Source organism: Coenobita brevimanus, chromosome 105, assembly GCF_032717465.1.
Source record: "Coenobita brevimanus isolate Jiangsu-jjx chromosome 105, ASM3271746v2, whole genome shotgun sequence".
Classification (NCBI taxonomy): Eukaryota; Metazoa; Arthropoda; class Malacostraca; order Decapoda; family Coenobitidae; genus Coenobita; species Coenobita brevimanus.
The window spans coordinates 17,471,886-17,494,720 of record NC_137058.1 but is presented as its reverse complement, the minus strand read 5'-3'; the positions used below and the strand labels follow the sequence as shown (position 1 = coordinate 17,494,720).

General features: G+C 41.8%; 1 non-coding gene across 1 annotated transcript; it reads right to left on the bottom strand.

Moving 5' to 3' along the window:
- Positions 1-19,386: 19,386 nt before the first annotated feature.
- Positions 19,387-20,186, bottom strand: LOC145416362 (small subunit ribosomal RNA). Its single transcript, XR_013900253.1, has one exon. It is a non-coding gene; the product is annotated as a small subunit ribosomal RNA (ribosomal RNA).
- Positions 20,187-22,835: the final 2,649 nt, after the last annotated feature.

Below are 22,835 nucleotides of genomic sequence, written 5' to 3'. Positions count from 1 at the left end.
GAGTAACGGTTAACTCTTGCATTAGAGAGTTGGACAGAAAAGGGATGAGAGTTTGCTGCCAGACGGGTGCTACGCGCCCAGAGAGGTGGAGGAATGCAAGCAGACAGTTCAGAGGAGCAGTGACCATTAAAGTAGTGATAGAAAAGAGATAAAGATGCAACAGTGCGGCGAAGAGACAGAGGTTGAAGGAGTCAGTAAGAGGAGGAGTTAATGAGACGTAAAGCCTTTGAATCCACCCATTTGAGTAGAGCTGTATGTGGGGAGCCTCCCCACACATGAGAGTTGTACCCACACAGGGGCGGATAAAACCTCTGTATAGAGTCAACAATTGTGCAGGGGTAAAGAAAGAGCGGAGTCGGCTTAGCACACCCAATCTCTAGAAGCAGATTTTACAAGAGATGTAATATGATCTTTCCAAGATAAGTCCTGAGTAAATGAAACCCCAAGCATGTTCAAGGATGATGCAGGATTAAGCTGAATATTATTAAACATTAATGGGTATACCTGTGGAAGATTTTGTCGGGTTGATAGGTGTAAGAACTGAGTCTTAGATGCATTAAAGACAACCATATTATTTTTACCCCAGTCAGCGATACGAACCAAGTCAGACATTAGGTGTGCCATAGCCTCATCCCTTGTTTCTTGAAGTAACTGTTGAGATGGGCGTTATGTGGGAACCGAATGGAAAGGTGAAGGGTGGAGTCATCAGCGTATGAGTGGATAGGGTTAGATGTACAGCTTAGAAGATCATTGATGAATAAAAGGAAGAGAGTTGGTGATAGGACAGAGCCCTGAGGAACACCACTGTTGATAGATCTAGGAGAAGAACGATGGCCGTCTACAACAGCGGCTATAGAACGACCAGAAAGGAAGCTAGCGATGAAGGCACAGATAGAAGGATAGAAACCGTAGGAGGGCAGTTTGGAAATTAAAGATTTATGCCAGACTCGATCGAAAGCCTTTGAGATGTCAAGTGCAATGGCAAAGCTTTCGCCAAAGTCCCGAAAGGAGGATGACCAGGAGTCTGAAAGGTAGAGAGAAGATCGCCAGTGGAGCGTCCCTGACGGAACCCATACTGACGATCGGAAAGAAGGTTGTGATAGGAAAGATGCCTTAAAATTTTTCTATTAAGAATTGACTGAAAACTTTTGAAAGACAGGACGTTAAAGCAATTGGACGATAGTTGGAGGGTTGGGAGTGGTCACCTTTCTTTGGGACTGGCTGAATGAGAGCAAACTTCCAGCAAGAAGGAAAGGTACAAGTTGACAGACAAAGGCGAAAGAGTTTGCCTAGGCAGGGTGTAAGCACAGAAGCACAGTTCTTGAGAACAACAGAGGGACCCCATCAGGCCCATATGCCTTTTTAGTACTGAGGCCAGTGATAGCTGAAAATACATCAACTGAAGAAATTTTAATGTCAGCCATGAGGAAGTCAGAGGGGAGAAGTGAAGGAGGAACAGCAATCGGAATCGTCTAAGGTGGAATTGGAGGAGAAAGTTCAGCTAAGAGATCTGCTTTATCAGTAGAAGAAATAGCTACAGAACCATCAGAGTAGAAAAGAGGAGGGAAGGATGATGAGGTAAAGTTGTTAGAAAGATTTTTGGCAAGGTGCCAGAAGGAGCGGGAAGAATTCGAGTTGGAGAGTTGAGAGCATTTATTATGGATGAAATTATTTTTAGTAGAGCGAAGAACAGACTTAGCACGATTCCGGGCAGAAACGTAAAGATGATGTGATTCAGGTGTGGGTTGGCTCCGGTACCATTTGTAGGCCCTCTCCTTGTTGCGGACAGCATTAGAACAAGCGTGATTAAACCAAGGCTTTCTTGCGTTAGTCAAAGGATATGAGAAAGGAATGGCGAAGCTTCCATGCCCGAGAGAATAACCTCCGTAATGCGCAAGGCACACTCAGATGGCTCCCGGCCATGGAAGCAATAATCATTCCAGGGAAAATCGTTAAAGAAGTACTGCCTGAGGGCCTCCCCAGTTCGCGGTCAAAGTGCCACAGACGACGTTTCCTGGAGGGTCCACAGAGCCGTACCGGAGTGATAGGACAGGTTAAGGTAATAAGGTTGTGATCGGAGGAGCCCAACGGAGAGAAAAGATTAACAGAGTAAGCAGAAGGATTAGTTGTGAGGAAGAGGTCAAGTATGTTGGAGCTCTCTCCAAGGCGGTCAGGGATACGGGTAGGGTGCTGTACAAGCTGCTCTAGGTCATTAAGGATAGAAAAGATGTAGGCTTGTTCACCAGGTGGATCCGTGAAAGGAGAGGAGAGCCAAAGGTGGTGGTGAACATTGAAATCTCCAAGAATGGAGATTTCAGAGAAAGGAGAAATGGACAGAATGTGTTCCATCGTAGAAGTAAGATAGTCAAAGAATTTTTGATAGTCAGTAGAATTCGGGGATAAGTAAACAGCACAGATATATTTAGTCAGAGAATGACAGGAAAGCCGAAGCCAAAATATTCCACAAGTGTACCCACTAATGTTTACTAATATTCAGCTTAATCCTGCATCATCTTCGAACATGCTTGGGGTTTCATTTACTCGGGACTTGTCTTGGAAAGATTATATAACATCTCTTGTAAAATCTGCTTCCAAGAGATTAGGTGTGCTAAGCCGACTCCGTTCCTTCTTTACCCCTGCACAATTGTGGACGCTATACACGGGTTTCATCCGCCCATGTGTGGAGTACAACTCTCATGTGTGGGGAGGTTCCCTGCATCCAGCTCTTCTCAATAGGGTGTCAAAGGTCAAAGGTTTTTTGTCTCATTAATTCTCTTCCTCTTACTGAGTCCCTTCAACCACTGTCTCTTAGCCGCACTGTTGCATCTTTATCTCTTTTCTATGTCTACTTCAATGGTCACTGCTCCTCTTAACTGTCTGCATGCATTCCTCCACCTCTACAACTGGCACGTAGCACCCGTCTAGCAGCAAACGCTCATCCCTTTTCTGTCCAACACTCTAATGCAAGAGTTAACCGTTACTCCCAGTCCTTCATTTGTGCAACAGGTCAACTCTGGAACTGTCTCCCTCTGTTTGTATGCTTCCTATAATCTCCAGTCTTTGAAACGCAGTGTGTCCAGGCATCTCGAAATGATCGGATCTTGATATTGGCTCTCTCTTGCATTTTGTTTTTCTCCTGGAAGAAAAAGTTATTACGGGCTCGTGGCCTTTGGTTCCTTCTTCCTCGCATAAAAAAAAAGTGCCTGCTTCGTCAATATCTTGCCATTAGCTGAATCTGGCGCATCAGTGCCGTTGTAGGAGTCTTATAGGTCAGACCTTTTTTTTTTTTTTTTTAATCATCTATTCTTTGCTCTCATATTATTATTATTATTATTTTTTTTTTTTCATTTTCAGCTAAATATCTTGGACAACTACAATTATGGCTCACACTACTCGGTCTGCCTTAACTCATTATATTTTTGGCACTTTATGAACTATTGGTGACAAGCAAGTTCCAACGAAGTGGGATGTGGAAAGTCACTTTTTGTTGATACAGATAAATCAAAAGTGTCTGTGAAAGAAATAGCGAAGGATCATGGATCAGAACTTCAGTGTCTTTGGGAAAAAACTTCAGTTCCTTGTGTTCACCTAACAAGAAGTACATAGCTGGTTTTGGACAACCATTCTAAGTACAAAGACCCTAGTCATAAACTAAGGGAAAGACTGCTACAACAAACAGCTTGAAAACTAAAAAACTCATATGCAGAAGTGCAGAAGGAACTCTTTGATATCTCCTGTTGCAAATGTAAATCCTTCGAAAACAGTAAGTGTTCAAAGAAAAGAAAGGTGCCCGCAAGTGAGAGTTCCATTCAGATCAAAGAGGAAATAGATGTACATTGGAAAATTGGATACAAAAGAGGAAAAATCCTGATACAACGAGCAAAAAGAAAAAGGGATGCAGAGAACTACAAACTGAAAACTTGCTATTCTATTTGCCAGAAAGGTCAACGTGGAATGATGGAAGTGAGTGATCTATTTATCTATCTATTGCCAGACGCCTCAATCCCGTTTGGGGTGGCCACAAACATATCGCCTCCAAGTCGCCCTGTCCCCCTCCATTTCACTGCCCTGCTCCCAACTCACATCCCCCTCTCTCATATACCTCTCCACCCCATCCCTCCATCTCATCCTCGGCCTCCCCCTCCCTCTTCCCCCCTCCACCTCACTCACATACACTCTCTTCGTCAGTCTTTCACCCTCCATCCTCTCCACATGGCCAAACCACCTTAGTGTGTTCCTCATAACGTTTCCTATCACATCCACATCCACACCACAACGCTCATTTATATCCTCATTCGTCAGCCTGTCTCTCCATGTGACTCCACAGGCTCCTCTTAAATAACTCATTTCCACTGCTCTCACTCTTGACTTGTGTCCTTCTAACAACGTGGAAAATCTACCTTTCCTAATATATATATATATATATATATATATATATATATATATATATATATATATATATATATATATATATATATATATATATATATATAGAGAGAGAGAGAGAGAGAGAGAGAGAGAGAGAGAGAGAGATTAAGGTACTTATGTGAACCGTCTCTGGAACATGTACAGCCATGCCGAGGTTTGTTCTTCAACGAACGTCTCGCCAGTCATGCTAGCAAAGGGCTTGGGACCCTTCTCAAAGGGATAGCCTCGCCTACTGTGTCAGGTCCCAGTCCTTCCAGATATTACCATCACTACCTATGAGGTGAGAGATTAACTACCCCATCAGAGGGCTTATGGTTTCTGATATGTCTGCCCTTAATAACTGTTGAGGGAGCCCGGATTTGGTTCTGCATTGCCTGCATAGGATGGGTATGTAGGCCAGAGGGTCACTTTGCTTCAGCATAATGTCTTGGGAATGCCTTGGTTTCATCCATACTGATTTAGCGACGTGTCACTCTAGTTTTCAATGAATGTCTCCCAGTCGTGCTTCGACTTCATGATGGACTAAGGGCACCTATTATGTATTGCACAACTTTTAACTGTGTCGGGTTCCAGGGCCTTTCTAGGTCTCAGGGACTTACTACCTTGCGTATTGTTTCAGGTCGCGTCGCACTGCCAGGTCCTGTCACTGTTACCCATGAGAAGTGGAACTTGCCAACTCTTGGGGGGGATTAGGGTCTTCCAACTGCAAAATCATTTTATTCTTGCTCAACGCATTCCAATCAGCTTGTCAGTTATACACAAACATTTGCAAGGATCATCACAATTAGAATTTCTTATATACTAGATTCTAACCAAACCAGGGATCAAGCAGACTTTTAAAATTGATTTTCACCCATTGACCACACACACACAATAAATTAAATAACTGAGAAGACAAATTAGTACATGAAACCATTGTGTATGGTATTCATTGGGATAGAAAACGCTTTTGAGTCAGTAGAAACAACAGCAATATTGAGTGCAATTCATATACAAGGTGCACATTAGATCTGCCTTACCTGCTGTGTAATACTGGAAGACTGAGATGGAACATTTATCATTGAACCATGTGCCTTGGGTATTCAATTGGTCCCATGCACACAGGATCCAGGGAGGCCCTTGAATGTTGGACCTATGTGCCTGCAATTTCCCACTATTGTTTGAAGCTCCGGCCATTTCTTTCTTCATCATCACACTCTCCCAGCCACTAGGGTGGCTGTAAGTTACCAAAGTTAGTCATCTGAGTGCAGTGCTAGTGCATGTGGACAAAGAGTTCTATTTCCAGTTTCTGACTCCATTCCCTCTTCTCGCTTGCATCCTTGCAGCATGTTACATCCACCCCTGCCAAGCCTTCTACCATGCCCAGGCGAGGACTAAGTGACTCTGCAATAGGAAGGACACTTGAACTGATAGTCTCATCTATTTCAAGTGGGGAAACATCACCCTTCATGGCTGGTTGATACGATGTGGAGAATGATGTGGTGTGGCCAGGCTCCCAGCCCTCTTCCCCGATCTCCATGCTATCCCGGAGAGTGACCCCAACGACCTTGAAGTTTACTCTGCATCTCCATAGTCTTCCGATGAGTCAAGGGAGTCATCTGATGAGTCTGAGGGTGAGGAAGAGAGTGGGGAGGGCGAAAATCAAGAGAAAAATTATTTGCTGTGCAAACCAAGTGGAGGCACCTTCATGCTGCCCTCTCCATTCCACCCTACCTGAACACCCTGCATTAGCCCTGCCAAATGTAGCCACCAGTAATGCTCCCATGCTTTTCTCTCTCCCACCTTGAATGAGTCATCATAAGTTTTCTTCCCTCCCCGTCATCCCATGGGCCTAGCATGTTGGCGACTTGGCTGGGGTGAAGGTCATGATAATTGGGATCATTGCCCTGTACCCAGCCGTGGAAGATATTCCCAGAGTGGATGCTTTCGTATGGGAGGGGGGTGCAGGTTTCAAGCCAGCCAATTCTGCCTTTGACTACAGCCTGGTAGGCATGCAGGCAGAGTCCACAGCTGGAAGTGATTCCAGTATCAGCACCCTTTTCCAGGCCTTCCTTTCGATGGCCATTATGGAATACCTGTTATGGGAAATCAGTTTCCACCAGAAACTCTGCCAGGGCTAGTTCAACACCTCAGCATGCCCAAGGGTGCAGTTGAAGGAATGGACACATGTCGACGTGGGAGAGATGTACGTGTGGCTTGCCCTCTCTATGCCGATAGCACGTGTGAAAAAGTACGTGCTGCAGGATTACTAGATAGTTGATGACTTGGTGGCCACTCCAGTGTTGGAGAAATTTATGTCCAGGGACCGGTAACTAGACATACATTGGTACTTGCGTTTCCCCCCAAAAATGGTGTCAGCACCTTGTGACAGACTGTGAATTTCACCCTCTACTAACCATGCTGAATGACTCATTCACAAGGTTCTTCCACCCATTGTAAAAAGCGGTAGTGGACAAGTAGCTAAAGCTGTTCTTGGGACAATTAGCGTTTATTCAGTATGTGCTGTCCAAATGACATCAATTAGACCTCGTATTCTTTGTCATTTGTGGTTACAAAACTGCATATTTGCTAAATTTTATTGTGTACTTGGCCTAAGCTGTGGATGACCCTAGTGAGGACCCTCACAGGTTTTGTGACGCAGTGATGAAGGTGCTAATTCGCAAATACTTTGACTAGAACAACATCCTTTTTTATGCAAGAAAGAAGGAACCAAAGGCCAGGAGCCTGCAGACCGTTCCCACACACACAAAAAAAAAAACAGGTAACCAAGTTCAAGATGCATTAATTTCATTTTGAGATGCCTGGACAAACTGCATTTGGAAGACGAGAGATCATAGGCAGTAGCCAATACAGACAGAGGGAGACAGTTCCAAAGTTGACCTGATCTATACATGAAGGACTGGGAGTAACACTTAACTCTTGCATTAGATACCTGGACAGAAATGGGAAGCGAGTTTTTTACCAGATGGGTGCTACACACTTGCCAAAGTGGTGGAGGGATACAAGCAGATATTTTAGAGGAGCAATGACCATTGAAGCAGCGATAGAAAAGAGATAAAAATGCAACAGTGCGGCGATGTGACAGAGGTTGAAGAGAGCCATTAAGAGGTGAGGCGTTAATAGGACGAAAAGAGCTGTATGTGGCGAGCCTCAGCACTTATGAGAGTTGTATTCTACACAGGGTCGAATAAAGCATGTGTATAAAGTCAACAACTGTGCAGGGGTAAAGAAAGCATGGAGTTGGCTTAGCACACCAAATCTCTTGGAAGCAGATATTGCAAGAGAGGCGATGTGATGTTTCCAAGATAAAGCTCGAGAAAATGAAACCCCAAGTGTGTTTAAAGATGATGCGGGATTTTAGTTGAATATTGTTAAAAATTAAAGGATACTTCTGCGGAAGATTTGATCAGGTTGAACTATGTAAAAACTGAGTTTTTGATGAATTAAATCCAACATCGTTACTTTTACCCCAATCAGAGATATGAGCCAAGTCAGACATTAGGTGTGCCATAGCCTTATCCTTTGTCTGTTGAAGTAACTGAGAGATAGATGATACTGGAAGCAAATGGAAAGGTGAAGGGTGGAATCACCAGCATATTAGTGGATAGTGTTAGATGTACAGCTTAGAAGGCCACTGATGAATTACAAGAAGTGGGCTAGTGATATGAATGGAAAAGTAGAGAATGTGAAGGTGGATGGAGTAGTTGGTGAGTGGGGTGTGCCTGCAGAAGTGGTTGAAAATAGCAGTGCTCTAGTGAACTCTGTGTGGGGAGTTCCAACACCCTATTTAGGCACAAAATGATACACAGATATACATGGCGAGTCATAAGGCTGGGTTGTGAATTAAATGAATGCAAGGCAATTATTGATTATGTGCATGTGGATGAGAAAATTAGGTATGTAATGGATGCAAAAGCATACAGAGGACGGGGGAGTGGACTATCTGACCACCACTTGGTGGTGGTGAAAGTAAAGTTTCCAATGCAATGGAGGAATAGAAGGAGGGAAGGTAAGGAGGAAGTAGTCCATAGAAGGAGGGTAGATGGGTTGCAAGAGGATGGAAAAAAAAAAAGGCAGAATATAAGAGAAAAGTGGAGGACCGATTGGGTAAATATGATTTGGAACAGATGGAGGAGGTGGAAGGTGTGTGCAAGATATTCCCAGAAGAAATATGTGCATTAAGTTAGGTGGTGTGTGGGGTGATGAGAAGACGAAAGGGGGTGCAAGGAACATCATGGTAGAATATGAACGTGAGACAAGCTATGACATAAAAGAAAAAAGCATATAGTGTGTGGATGGGAAGCAGGGGCCTGAAGGAAGTTGAGAGACAGAAGAGAAAGTTACAAGTAGAGAGGAAGTGAGAGGTGAAAGGATTAGTAAGAAATGCGTAAGTGAGGAATTTAGAAGGAATTCCAGTGTAAAGTGGAGGGAATGTAAGAAAATGTCCTGGAAAGAGGTAAAGAGAGCTAGACAGGGTTATAAAGAAGTTAGCTGGGGAGTGAAAGATAAAAAGGGTAGATTGCTAGTGGAGAGGAGACAAACATTGAGCACTTTAAGGAACTGTTGAAAACACTTTAAGGAACTGTTAAACATAGAAAATGAAAGTAATGCAAGTATAAGTGGCTGGGAAATGGCTGGGAGAAGTAGGGAGGTGAGAGGGGAGGAAAAAATCAGTAGGATGGAAGTAGTGGAAGCAATGAAGAGTCAAAATGGGGAAAGCCCCAGGAACTAATGGAGTGTGAGATGAAATGCTGAAGCATGGGGGAGAGACAGTAGATGAATGGATATAGATGATGTGCAGATTGTCCTGGGAGGAAGGTGGAGTCCCAAAGGATTGGAGGGCGGGTATAATTATTCCTCTGTGCAAAGAAAATAGGAAAAAAGAAGTGTCTGGTATTCATAGGGGCATTTTGTCTTTAACCCGCCCCGTCCCGACCACTTTTTCACCACTGCTACCCCCTAATCCCGACCATTTTTGGACCCAAATTTGTTATGCTAAAACTTTCGCTTTTGGTCAGAAACAATGGTCAGTGCCCTAGACAGGTATACCTTGGTCACACCTGGTACAGTGTTCTCTGTAGGTGGTCTGAGCCTCTAACGTTTTCTATGGTATTATAAGTCTGGGAAACCAATAAAAGTAAGTAGATATGTATTTATTACAAACATAAAAACATGTGATAAAAGAGTAAATTGGATTTTATACAAAAATAGAGCTGAAATAAGCATTGTACCATCGTGCGAAACAAGCAAAATCGGGCAGACTGGTCACGATGAATCGCTAACATTCCTGAATCATGATGCATATCATTTTTTCTACTTACATAATACTTCTACAATAACATTATACCATTTTACATTTTATTGAACTGTTTTTACGTATTCACAGGCCTTTCGATAACATTTAGCGTAATGTTAGCGCTTATTTACATAGTGAGTGAACTCGCTGTGACTGTTGTTTCAACTTGTATTGTGTTTTTTCTACTTACATAATACTTTCCTAATAACATTATACACTTTTCAACTTTAGAGAACTGTTTTGAGATAGTTTCAGGCCTTACGTAAATATTTAGCATAATAATAGCGCATAATAACACACACGGTGAAGTCGCTATGACTACTATTTCAACTTACAACCTATTGTTGTACTTATATAATAATTCTCCACTAGCATTGCACATGTTTATACTTGATATAATTGATATCACATAATTTCAGACTTTACGATTCTACTGAGCGTCATATTATCGCGTACTTACACAGTGAGTGTTATCGCGATATCATTTGTTTCATCTTACACTAGTATTCAACTTATAAATTACCTTACTACTAACATTACAACCTTTTCCACTTTATATAATTCCTATCACATACGTACTGACCAGAATGTTCTACTGAGCGTAATATTTTCGCAGATTTACACAGTGGGTGTACTCGTGACATCAATTATTACAACTTACACTATTTTTCAACTTACACGTTTTATTCATGCTAACATTACACCCGTTTCCACTTTATATTCTTGCTATCACATATTTACTGACCAGAGTGTTATACTGAGCATCATATTTTCGCAGATTTACACAGTGGGTGTAGTTTTGATATCACTTCTTTCAACTTACACTATTTCTCAACTTATACATTACTTTCCTGAAAACATTACACCCGTTTCAACTTTATATATGATTTAGCACCTAGCCTACTGACTGGCCTTACCATTATAATGAGTGTCATATCGCCATCCCACACAGTTTCAGTAGTGTAGGAAATTATGGTACTCTTTGAAACATGGCTGAAGGCACAACGCAACATTGCACTCGACACACTCGTACCTTGTGTCTTTTCTCTGAGTGGATGGTCTGACTGTCGAGTGTTTGCATACATGGCAGCAGCGCTGGGGTTTACGACGGTTTGGGTCGGAAGGGATTGTGGTAGGATAGTGGCGTCCTGCGAGGCGTAGGGGAGTCTGGGCAGCCATGGGGGTGCGGGTGCGGTGTGTGGGTCTGTCCTGGGCATGCTTGGCGATTATTTCACGTGCCAGCTCCCTCACAAACCCCTCAAAGGTCTCGGATACTCCGGTGGTCATGGCGTGCAGGTAGTGTGCGTTCAGGACCGTGATGTCGAGCAAGTGGAAAAAGAGTTTCTTGTACCACTTCATCGTGGTCCTGGCACAGTCAACACTGGAAATCATCGAGTCTGACTGATCCACTTGCCTCATGTTCAGATTATAGTCCAGTACAGACTCGAGTTTCCAGACGTTGCGCCTCCTCTCGCTACGGTGATCCACGGAGTCTGTGCGGTGCATCAGGGGGCTGTGAACAGTTGATAGGAGGCAAACTTCCCTATTGTGGTTCCACAGGGTGGCAAGGATGTTTGGCCTGGAAGAAAACCACCTCGTTCTTGTCAAGTTTCCTCCCTATCTTGACCATATGGCGATGGTTTCTCTTGACTGTACCACAGACTCTGGTGTCGTGTTGGTGGAGGAACCTAGCGAGAAGAGGGCTAGTGTACCAGTTGTCCAGGTACAACACATGACCACGATGAAGGTACTCTTCTATCATTGTCTTCACCACTGCCCCAGAGAGTCCTGTACTACGATCTTCTGTTATATCTGTCTGTGCGCCCGTGTACAAGACTATGTCTTGCACATAACCAGTCTTACAGTCACACATAACAAAGATCTTGAACCCGAAACGGTGTCTCTTGCTGGGTATGTACTGCCGAAAGGAAATATTGCCTCTCCCCAACACAAGACTCTCGTCTATGACGAGGTCTCTGTAAGGATCAAATGAGGAGCGGAACATTTCCCGTAAATGATCAAATACCAGCCTAATTATCCTCATTTTATCTGTGTTATTTGCATTGGCTGGATCTTCTGCATCAAAAAAGTGGAGGCGGCCGAGAATATGCTGAAATCTGTTACGACTCATCACCTTTCCAAAGAAAGGTGTGAGGATGATTGGGTCAGTTGTCCAGTAGGCAGGAATTTGTTTTTTCCTTACCACACCCATCAAGAGAACCAGGGCAAAAAATAAGAACATCTCTGAAATTGTAACAGGATAGCCATATTGTTGGGAATGCCTGCTCGTGGTTCCCAAACGTTCACTTTCACAGCGCTGTGTTCGTGAAAATATATTGGTCTGTTCCACTATGCGCCCCACAAACGCCTCCCCAAAGAACAAGTGGAAAAAATCCACCCTAGACGAACCCGCATGCACACCTGGAGCCGTGCAACCAGACCGCCACTCCTCAGTGAAAGGGTGAATGATGGGAGTAAAATTACTCCTATCTTCCCAGTTCCCCGAGACACCACGGTCTCCAGCCACGTCCTCATCGTCCCCTTCGTCAGGGTGGGGAGGTGAGGGTGGTGGGGGAGGTTGGGGAGGTGGAGAGCAGCGCCTCTCATCACTTGCACTTCTCTTCCCTCTCCCTTTTCCTTTACCCTTTCCATTCCCTTTCCTTCCTTTCCCCACATCCTGGGGCTGTGGGGAGGAAGTTTGGGAATATTGTGGGGCGAAAGATGTGCTGGGGAGTGGCTCCACCTCCTCTCCCCTAGGCCTACGTGCACCACGTGCTCGTGCTGCCTCCCTCACACCACTTCCCCATTCACCCCGCACTCCCGTTACACCACTTTCCCTTTCACTCCACGCTCCCGCCACACCACTTTCCACTTCCCCAGACAAAAGACTTGCACCATACCTAATATGTCTTCTCGTCCCACCTTCTGATCCTCGGGGTGATATTTTTTCTTTACCCAACCACGAGGCGATATCACGTCCTAACCCGCCGTCATCTTCATCGTTCTCATCCTCATCCTCATCAGATTCGGGATGGAGAGATAGCTGTGCACATGGTTGGGGAGCAGGCTGGCCTTCCCTTGCCTTACGGTATGTCACATACCGCTTTTTCCGGGGTGAAGGGACCTCTTCATCACTGCTTGTTATTTCTTCCTCTGGCTGGACGTAATCGCGATCCACCACATCATCGTCAAGTGGAGAATCACTATCTCCAGTGAAGGCTTCCAGGGCGGATGCAATTTCGTCGTCTGAGAGACCTTTCCGCGCCATGTCTGACCTGGGTCACTGCTAACAGGTGAGTGACCGAGACAAGGGAGAGCGCGGGTCACGCGGGGTCTGGGACGCTGCCCGCCTGGCGGCAGGTAGGGGAGGCTTGGGTACGAGGGCGAATCGAAAATCTCGCGCGAATTTTGAAAATTGTGGAAATTATGAACCTTGCAATTGCAGGACGTTGAAGTACGTCAACGGGATTGGCAGTGACAAAACGTGAGGACGTGGAAGTACGTCGACGGGACGCCGCGGGTTAAGTGTAATAGGAAAAGCATATTGTACGATACTAATGGAGAGAGTTAAGGGAAAAAAAAAAACAGACGAATTAGTTGGAGAAGGAATGGGGGGGAGGGGGTTTAGGAACTGAAGAGGTTGCGTAGATCAGATGTATCATTCTTAGGTCTTTAGTGAAAAAGTTTCTAGAGAAGAGAAAGAAGTTACCATATATGCGGCTATCATGAATTTGTAGAAAGCATAAGACAGACTGGATAGACAAGGAAAGTGGAAAATATTAAGAATATCAGGAGAAAATGGGAAGTTGTTGAATGCCATGAAGAGCATTTATGAGGGTGCTAAGGCTGAAGTGCATGTGGACATAGAACTGAGTGAATTTTTCTATCTGATTGTTGGATAGGGTTACAAAAGAGATACAATGTAAGGCAGTGGATGTCGGAGCGGCCCTAATGAAAGAGGGCAGCGTTTGAAAACATGCTGTACTGTTGCTTGCAGATGGCACTGTATTGTTCAATGAAGGAGAACAGGAACTTCAAGGCTTGGTGACTGAATTTGGTAGTGTGTAAGAAACGGAGTCTAGAGAATGTAGGGAAGAGTAAAGTTCTGGTCTTACAGAGAAATGACGTCAGTGAATGTACAGCGAGCTTGGACGATGAGGAAATGGAAAATGTGAGGGCATTTAAATACTTGGGTAGTATGATGATTAGGGATTGTAGTCTGGCGGATGAAGTGCTTGAAAGTGTACAACGAGGAAGAAAGATTCCTGGTTCTTTGAAAGCAGTAACAAGAAATAGGGAAGCGAGCATAGAAGTAAAGAAGTCAATGCACTATGGTATTGTGATACTAAAACTCTAACATATGGAGAAAAAGCATGGACCTTATTGGAAGGTCTCAAAAGTGAGAGCAGTGGAAATGAGTTATTTGGGAGGAGCATGTGGAGTTACATGAAAAGACGGACTAACAAATGAGGAAGTGAAGGAGTGTTGTGGTGTGGACGTGAACGTGATGGAGAGCATTAGCAGGAATACACTGAGGTGGTTTGGCCATATGGAGAGGAAGTAGAGCGAGAGACTAGAAGAGTGTATGTGAGTGAGGTGTTGGGGGGAGAGGAGAAGGATGAGATAGAAAGTTGTAGTGGACAGGTATATGAGAGAGGGGGGTGTAAGCTGGGAACAGGGAAGTGAAATGAAGGGGAGAGAGCGACATGGAGGAGATTTGTTTGTGGCCATCTCGTATGGGATTAAGGCATCTGGCAATGGGTATATGGAATTGGTGACAGGACAGAGCCTTGAGGAACACCACAAGTTATAGCTCTTACAGAAGAAAGGTGGTCATCCACAACAGCACCTATGGAACGACTAGAAAGGAAGCTAGAGATAAAGTGCAGATAGAAGGGTAGAAACCGTAAAAGAGGAACTTGGAAATCAAAGATTTATGCCGCACTCGGTCTAAAGCTTTTGAGATGTCAAGTGTAATGGCAAAGCTTTCGTGGAAGTTCCGATAGGAGGATGACCAGGAATCTGAAAGGTAGGTGAGAAGATCGTCAGTGGAGCATCACTGGTAGAACCCATACTGATGATCTGAAATGTTATGACAGGAAACGTGCTATAAAATTTCTTGTTAACAAGACTCAAAGAGTTTTGAAATACAGGATGTAAAAGAAGTTGGGCGATAGTCAGTAGGCTGGGAATGGTCATCTTTCTTTGGGACAGGCTGAATCCGAGCAAACTTTCAGCAGGAAGGAAAGTTAGAAGTTGACAGACAAAGACAAAAGTGTTTACCTTGGCAGGCTGTAAGCTCAGAAGCACAGTTCTTGAGGACAACAGGAGGGACCCAATTAGGCCCATATGCCTTGTTAGTTTTGAGGCCAGTTATGAAAGAAAATACATCAGTTGAAGTGATTCTACTGTCAGCCATGAGGAAGCCAAAAGGGGGAAGTGATGGAGGAATAGCACCGGCATCATCTAAGTTGAAACTGGAGGAGAATGTCAGGGCAAAAAATTCTGCTTTATCAGTAGAGGAAAGAGCTACCGTGCCATGAAAGTGGAAAAAAGGAGAGAAGGATGAAGAAGTAAAGTTTTTAAAAAAGGTTTTTGGCAAGGTGTGAAAAGGAGCGAAAACAATTCGAGAGTGAGAGTTCAGAGCATCTAGCATGAATGAAATTATTTCTAGCCGAACCAAGAATAGAGTTAGCACGATTTCGGGGAGAAACATAATTGATATGTGATTAGATTGGCTCCAGTAGCTTTACTAAGCTTCTCCTTGTTGTGGACAACACTAAATCAAGTGTGATTAAACCAAGTTTTTTTTTTTTTTTCATTATTCCCAGGATATGAGAATGGGATGTAAGCTTCCATGCCCGAGAGAATAACCTCCATGATGCACTAGGCACACCCAGATGGCTCTCGGCCATGGAAGCAATAATCATTCCACGGAAAATCAATGTAGTACTGCCTGAGGCCCTCGCAATCAGCAGCTCCAAAGTGTCACAACCGACACTTCTTTTGAGGGTCCTTAGACCTTACTGGAGTGATAAGACAAGTTAAGGTCATAAGGCTGTGATCGCAGGAGTCCAACGGATAGGAAAGATTTACAGCATTAGCAGATTAGTTGTAAGGAAGAGGTCAAGTATGTTCGAACTCTCAGGGATACGGGTAGTAGCTGTACAAGCTACTCTAGGTCATTAAAGGTAAAAAAGATGTAGGTTTGTTCACCAGGTGGATCAGTGAAAGGAGAGAAGAGCCAAAGGTGCTGGTGAACATTGAAATCTCATAGAACAGGGATTTCAGAGAGAGAAGAAATTGACAGGATGTGTTCCATCTTCGATGTAAGATGATTTAAGAATTTTTCATAGTATAAGTAGGACATAAGTAAACAACACAGATATAATTAGTCAGAGAATGACAGGATAGCCGAAGCCAGAGGGTAGAGAATCAGAAGGTTCAAGTTCAGGAACACGAGAGCAAGGTATATAGTTGAGTACAAATCACAACAGCCACTTTTGGCTTTGAAATTAGTATAGAGAAAGTAGTAGGATACAGAAAAGGATTTGCTATCAGTTGCTTCAGACATCTGAGTCTCAGTTAGGAAGAGAAGGTGAGATTTAGAAGAAGAGAGGTGGTGTTCAGTAGAACGTAGGTGGGAGAAAAGGCCGTGAATATTGCGGAAATGAAAAATAAAAAGGTAAGTTGTTACCGGGAGAGGGGCAGATGGTGGGGACTTTGATGATTCCTCCCACCCCCGGGCGACTCCGTGGTTGGTGAATTGATGTCTTTTTTTTTTTCTTCTTGTTTTTTAAATAGGCAGTGTAGTGTGTAACGTGCGTGTAGTTAGGTGTTGACAGTTAGAGGAACTTGTACTGAAGAGCATGCTGGCATCCTCTCTGTGTTACTGAAACACTGAAAAAGTTTAGCAAATGGGGTTGGTCAGGAGGTAATCCCGAGGCCTGATGAAACGGGAGCTCAAGCTCTCGCTGTCATGACCTTTCCATCCACCCTGGGAATACCGCACTTCTTGACTGGTTCTACAGTCTTCTTCCTCATCTCTCCTTGTACACTGACAATTACTATACATTCCACGTATTGACGAAGTACCTGCTTGAACATGACACAGGTACCGAAAGTACTGTCTGTACCTGTAGGAAGCACTTCAGCCAAGACCAAAGGAGGAAGTGTGTTCACAAAGAAGTGTGGCACCATGTTAGCGTTGCATTGGCATGACATGTGCAAGGTCAACTTGTTTACCACATTTGAGCATGGTTGGTTGGAGGCTGCCGTTAAAGATGATCTCATGACTGGGGAGCCAGTGTAAAAGCCAAACGCTATCACTGCCTACAACATCAACATGAGGTTCGTCGTTAAGTCTGATATGCAAATCGGGCCATTGGATTGTTTGAGGAAGTCTAGCATTTGGTACAAGAAGGCTTTCTTGCACCTTCTTGATGTCCTCATCTTGAATGTCCACATACTCTTCAAGCACAGCGCTGTGAAGAATTTTTCAATGCGATAGTTTGAGAGGGAGTTAGTAACTGAACTGCTTCAGGTGTATGGGCGCGTGCAAGGCATAGGACCCCAACAACAAAGTGTTGCAGCACTGTCAAACTGATGCAACAGGCTATTTGGCCCATTTCTGTCTTATCGAGCTGGGCAGGACAAGAGCAGGCAGAAAGTTATACCAACTGTGCCGGGTCTGCAGCAATAGCCAACAAAAAACCTAACAATTGGGGTGAGACAAACTTCATCTGCCAGGAGTGCCAGGTGGGACTGTGCCTTGTGTGTTTTTTTTTTATTATCATTGGTTCATAACCGACTAAGCCTCATGTACAGGGAGGAGTGGTGATGAATGGAAGACATGGGAGTGGTGGTGAAATGACGTGAAGTGTTGGGAAGCGTCGGGTCATGCTTGTCATGCGGGGTGGTGTAGCGAAGCGAGTGGCAATTGACGGTAGCAGGTAAATGGTCGGCTAGCCAGTGCACCAGAGCCATGGGCTTGAGAATGCCTCGGACGTGGCCAGCGGGTGGCCCAAAAAATTACCTCTACTCATAAAGTCCTCATTCCTCACCACCAGTGCCAGGCCTTCAGGGGTTCTTCCCAGTGGAAAGATGAAAGATTCATGAGTCTTTTGATTGTTCATTGGATGTTCTAGTCTATTACTAGGTGAGATGTGCAGGTTTGAAAACATAACTGCGAACACAAAATAGTTAGCTTGAACTATTTATAAACCTGTTTATGAGTTTCATAAAACTGAAGCACAAAATTGATTGTTTAGGTAAAAGTGATGTTCATATTTAGTAAAATTATTTTAACTACCTAATCCTTTCGTACTAAGGTAGTTTAATTTTTTTTAGAAGATAGAAACCGACCTGGCTCACGCCGGTCTGAACTCAAATCATGTAAAATTTTAAAAGTCGAACAGACTTTCTTTCATAACTGCTGCATTATGTAGAGATTTTAATTCAACATCGAGGTCGCAAACTTTTCTTTCGATGGGAACTCTCAAGAAAAATGACGCTGTTATCCCTAAAGTAACTTAATCTTTTAATCTTTAGAAAGGATCAAATTTATTATCAAAAATCTTTGTTTAGAAGTAAAAACAGTTAGTTTATTTATATCTTTGTTGCCCCAACAAAACATTTTTTTAGTATTTTTCCTTACACTAACAAATTGGCTTAATACTAAATGTGATGTAAAGATTTATAGGGTCTTATCGTCTTTCTAAAATATTAAAGCCTTTTCACTTTAAAGTTAAATTCAATTTTTTTTTGTTAAGACAGTATATCTCTCGTTCGACCTTTCATACGAGCCTTTAATTAAAAGACTAATGATTATGCTACCTTCGCACGGTCAGAAATACCGCGGCCCTTTAATAATTCAGTGGGCAGGCCAGACTGTGTAAATCTTCACAAAGACATGTTTTTGTTAAACAGGCGGAAATAATATTTGCCGAGTTCCTTAAATAAATTTTTAATATTTAAAAGATTTTATTTATAATAAAAAAATATTTTAACATATAAATTTTACTAATGATTTCATAGTAGCTAAACAAGTTAAGTTGAAGTTAATTTTCTAATACTTGATAAAAAGAACCTGTAAAATTTAAAATATTTTGTTATATTGGTTGAAAAACCTGGAAAAGATGGCTACTTTTAAGCCTACTTTTATAAGTGTCTATTTATTGGTTCTATGATTTTTAATTTTGGAAGAAAAAGCTCTACCCTAATCTTCTTAGTTGCATAGCTAAATAGCTAAGCACGTAAATTAAATTTATTTCTTAGAAAACCAGATATAAAAGCTCGATTGGCATATCACCTCTAATGTTAAGTTTAAAATTTTATTGCTACAAAAACTTTCTCTTAAAATTAGCTATCTTTTTTTCGGGATGATTATTTGTAGATCTAATTTTGAAACCCTATTATACACAAGATACAATTTTTTATATTTACTTTTAAGAATTTTAAGTGTTATTTCTACTTTCTTTCACAATACTTTTTACTTTCACTATATTTATATTTCGATAAAATCTACTATTTAGAAAAGTGCAAAATTAGTTTTCTTAGAATGTTAACGTTCTTATAACAAAAGTAAGATTACTGATTTCAAGATAACCTAGACCATAGGTACTCTTCTTGGTGTAAACGAGCTGCTTATTTCAAGCTCTATCTTGCTTTCCAGGTACACTTTCCAGTACACCTACTATTTTACGACTTATCTCATCTTAGGTTAATGAAAGCGACGGGCGATATGTGCACATTTTAGAGCTAAAATCAGGCTGTCTTATTAAAGCAAGCCTTACTTTTAAGTCCACCTTCAAAATTTGTATTCTGAAATTTGTTCGTGATAATATAAATTTTATTGTAACCCATCTTAGCCTATGTATTTGCTGCACCTTGATCTAATATTTTAACGTAATTATTTCAATAACTTGTTCTGTAAAAGTTATCTTAATGACGGTATACAAACTATGTAATATAGGTAAGATTTTTCGTGGTTTATCGTTTAAAAGACAGGTTCCCCTAATTAGACTAAAATACCGCCAAATTCTTTGAATTTAGAGCACATAGCTGTTACTAATCAGATATAAATTTTTCTTAAAGGTATAGGAGGGTATCTAATCCTTGTTTATTTCCTTTATTTGTTTACTTATTAACTGAGATGGGTTGATTTATTTATCTTTGAAAAATTGATTTCACCCTTTATAAAATTAAAAAAATCATTGTTTGTTGGCATAAGAGTTAAATATCGACTTGTATTCACTCTCCCTTCGAGTATAACCGCGACTGCTGGCACAAGATTTAGCCGGAGATAATTCAATTTACTTTTTCCAGTTTTCACTGATATGAAAATAATACACACTGAGATCTACTAGAGCTTGGAGTTTTGAACTTGTTAGCCTGGGAGTACTGGACTTTTCATATGTTATTAATTGAAAAGCGAATATTTAAAGCAAGAATCAAACTTATATTTATATTGGTGAAATAAATAGCGCTCGATTGTGTTTAATTTAAAAACATGAAAAGTAGATTTTTAGACATAGTAAATTTTTTCTTAATTCTCCATTGTTATATATATACATCAAACTAAGACTTAGATACAAAATTATACAGAGACCTAGGTAAACACAAACAGCACCCTTACACACCTTCTTTTCTCAAGACACCCCCAACCATCAACTTCATTTCAAGCAAACTTCAAATACCTAGTGCCAATATATGAGAAGTCCTATCTTGATCTTATAAGGCATTGACTCATGCGGCCATATCCTTGATGGAACGGGGTTCGGCTGCGCCTAAGAGGCTTTCCCGCATGTGCTGAAAGCACTTATGCTCATAGAGCCTCAGGAGCCTCACCTCAAGATCCCCCTCATAATTTTTATTCTAAAATGGGTCTAATGCCACTCGTTAACTCAGTATATTCGGGAGGTCTGAGTCAAGTCTCTCTCATGAATATATAGTGGCCCTTTATTTAACAGATTAGGGTATTGGAAAGCCTGGTTTGATCTTACCTGATTTTGCTATTTAGTTGAAATAAAGCGTTATATTACTATAATTTTTTACAGTATATTTGATCAAGAAGGAAAGCGAATTTAAAAATTTTTCTAAAAAGATTGTTCTGGCATGGGAGGGGGTTGGAACAAAAAAATAATAAAATATTTTGTGGAGCTCAAAATTTCTTCTAGATTGGAATTGCTATAAAGTTTCTGCTATCAGTTTGACTACAATTTAAAAAAGAGACTATATTCAGTAAAGTAAAATTTAGTTTTCCAATACCCTAATCTGTTAAATAAAGGGCCACTATATATTCATGAGAGAGACTTGACTCAGACATCCTGGATGTACTGAGCTAATGAGTGGCATTAGACCCATTTTAGAATAAAAATTATGGGGCCGATCTTGAGGTGAGGCTCATGAGGACCCTGGGAACACTGCCGTTGAGAGCGTGTGTGAAAGGGTACTCAAGCGCAGCCGAACCCCGTTCCATCAAGGATATGGCCGCATCAAGCTCTTCTATATAAGGGCCTAACCCCATTCGATATGTATGTTTATTTGACCCCAGATTGTGTATATATCATAACTTAGATAAGCAGGACCGATAGTGGAATGTTCTCTGCCCAGCTCTTTTACAGTTGTATATGGCTGTCGCTCTTCATTGCCTTTATTTTCCTGTATAAGTTAGTACATAAGGCGATTTGATATATATAACTATAACAAGGTGATGTTTGAGGGTGTGTTTACCATATTAAGAATTTTACTTTCTATGAAAAATTTAGTGGGGCTGGGGGGAGACTGTATATTGAGAGCTGGTAAACTCACTATGAGTGGAGCTAATAATTTTGTGTAAGAGAAGTAAACGGAGTTTAACCGCTTTAAGTAGAGGTTAGAAGCCTCTCTTCTGGCTTAAATCTCTGTGGTTAAGCTAGTCCAGGAGGACATCTTTTGAGTGCAAATCAAAAATTTTTATTAAACTATAGCCTAGAGTGGGGTTAGTGTGTTATCTTCATTCGAGTGCTCCTTGGGCTCATTCGTAGTAAAGGCCTAGGAGGAGGATTAAAATGAAGAATAGTCCTACTATTCTTCAGGAGTAGGCATTAGAAATTTCTAAGATGTAGGCGACTGGGAGGATTAAAGTGATTTCTACATCAAAAATTAGAAAGATAACAGCAATTAGGAAGAATCGTAGGGAGAAGGGTAAACGAGCGGATCCCTTGGGGTCAAAGCCACATTCATATGGTGAGTTTTTTTCTCGGTCTATAATTGTTTTTTTAGCTAAAATGGAGGCTAGGATTATAACAATACATCTGATTAAGAGAGTTAGGATTGTAATAAATGATAGAATGATCATTGTTTTTTCTAGAAGTTTCTAGTCCTCGTGATTGGAAGTCACGTATACTGTGTATACTAAAAAAACATGTTCTAAAAGGAAATCTAATTTCCATGATAAGAGCTTAAATCTTAGGCATTCATCTGCCATTTTAGAATGAAGTGGCCGAAATTTGAAGGTATTAGACTGTAAATCTAAAGGTGAGCTATTGCTCTTTCATTAGTTTGCAAGGTTTAAAAGGTTTTTACTTTTATTGAAAGCTTTGAAGGCTTTTAGTTTGATTAACTTAAAACCTTTAGTTGGGTTAGGAATATATGGTAGGGAATCTCACCTTATCTTAGAAGATCAAAACTTCTTGTGCTTATACACTAACATATACGTTAAATCTCAGTGAATACTCACATTTTTAGATTTGCAATCTAACGTCTTAACAATTCCACTATGAGATTTATAATGCAACGGTGGTTTTTCTCAACAAATCATAAGGATATTGGAACTTTATATTTTGTCTTGGGGGCTTGGGCTGGAATGGTCGGGACTTCTTTAAGATTGGTAATTCGGGCTGAATTGGGTCAGCCGGGAAGCTTGATTGGGGATGATCAGATTTATAATGTAGTAGTAACTGCTCATGCTTTTATTATGATTTTCTTTATAGTTATGCCTATTATAATTGGTGGTTTTGGAAATTGATTGGTTCCTTTGATGTTAGGTGCGCCGGATATGGCATTTCCTCGTATGAATAATATGAGGTTTTGGTTGTTGCCTCCTTCTTTGACTTTGCTTTTAATGAGG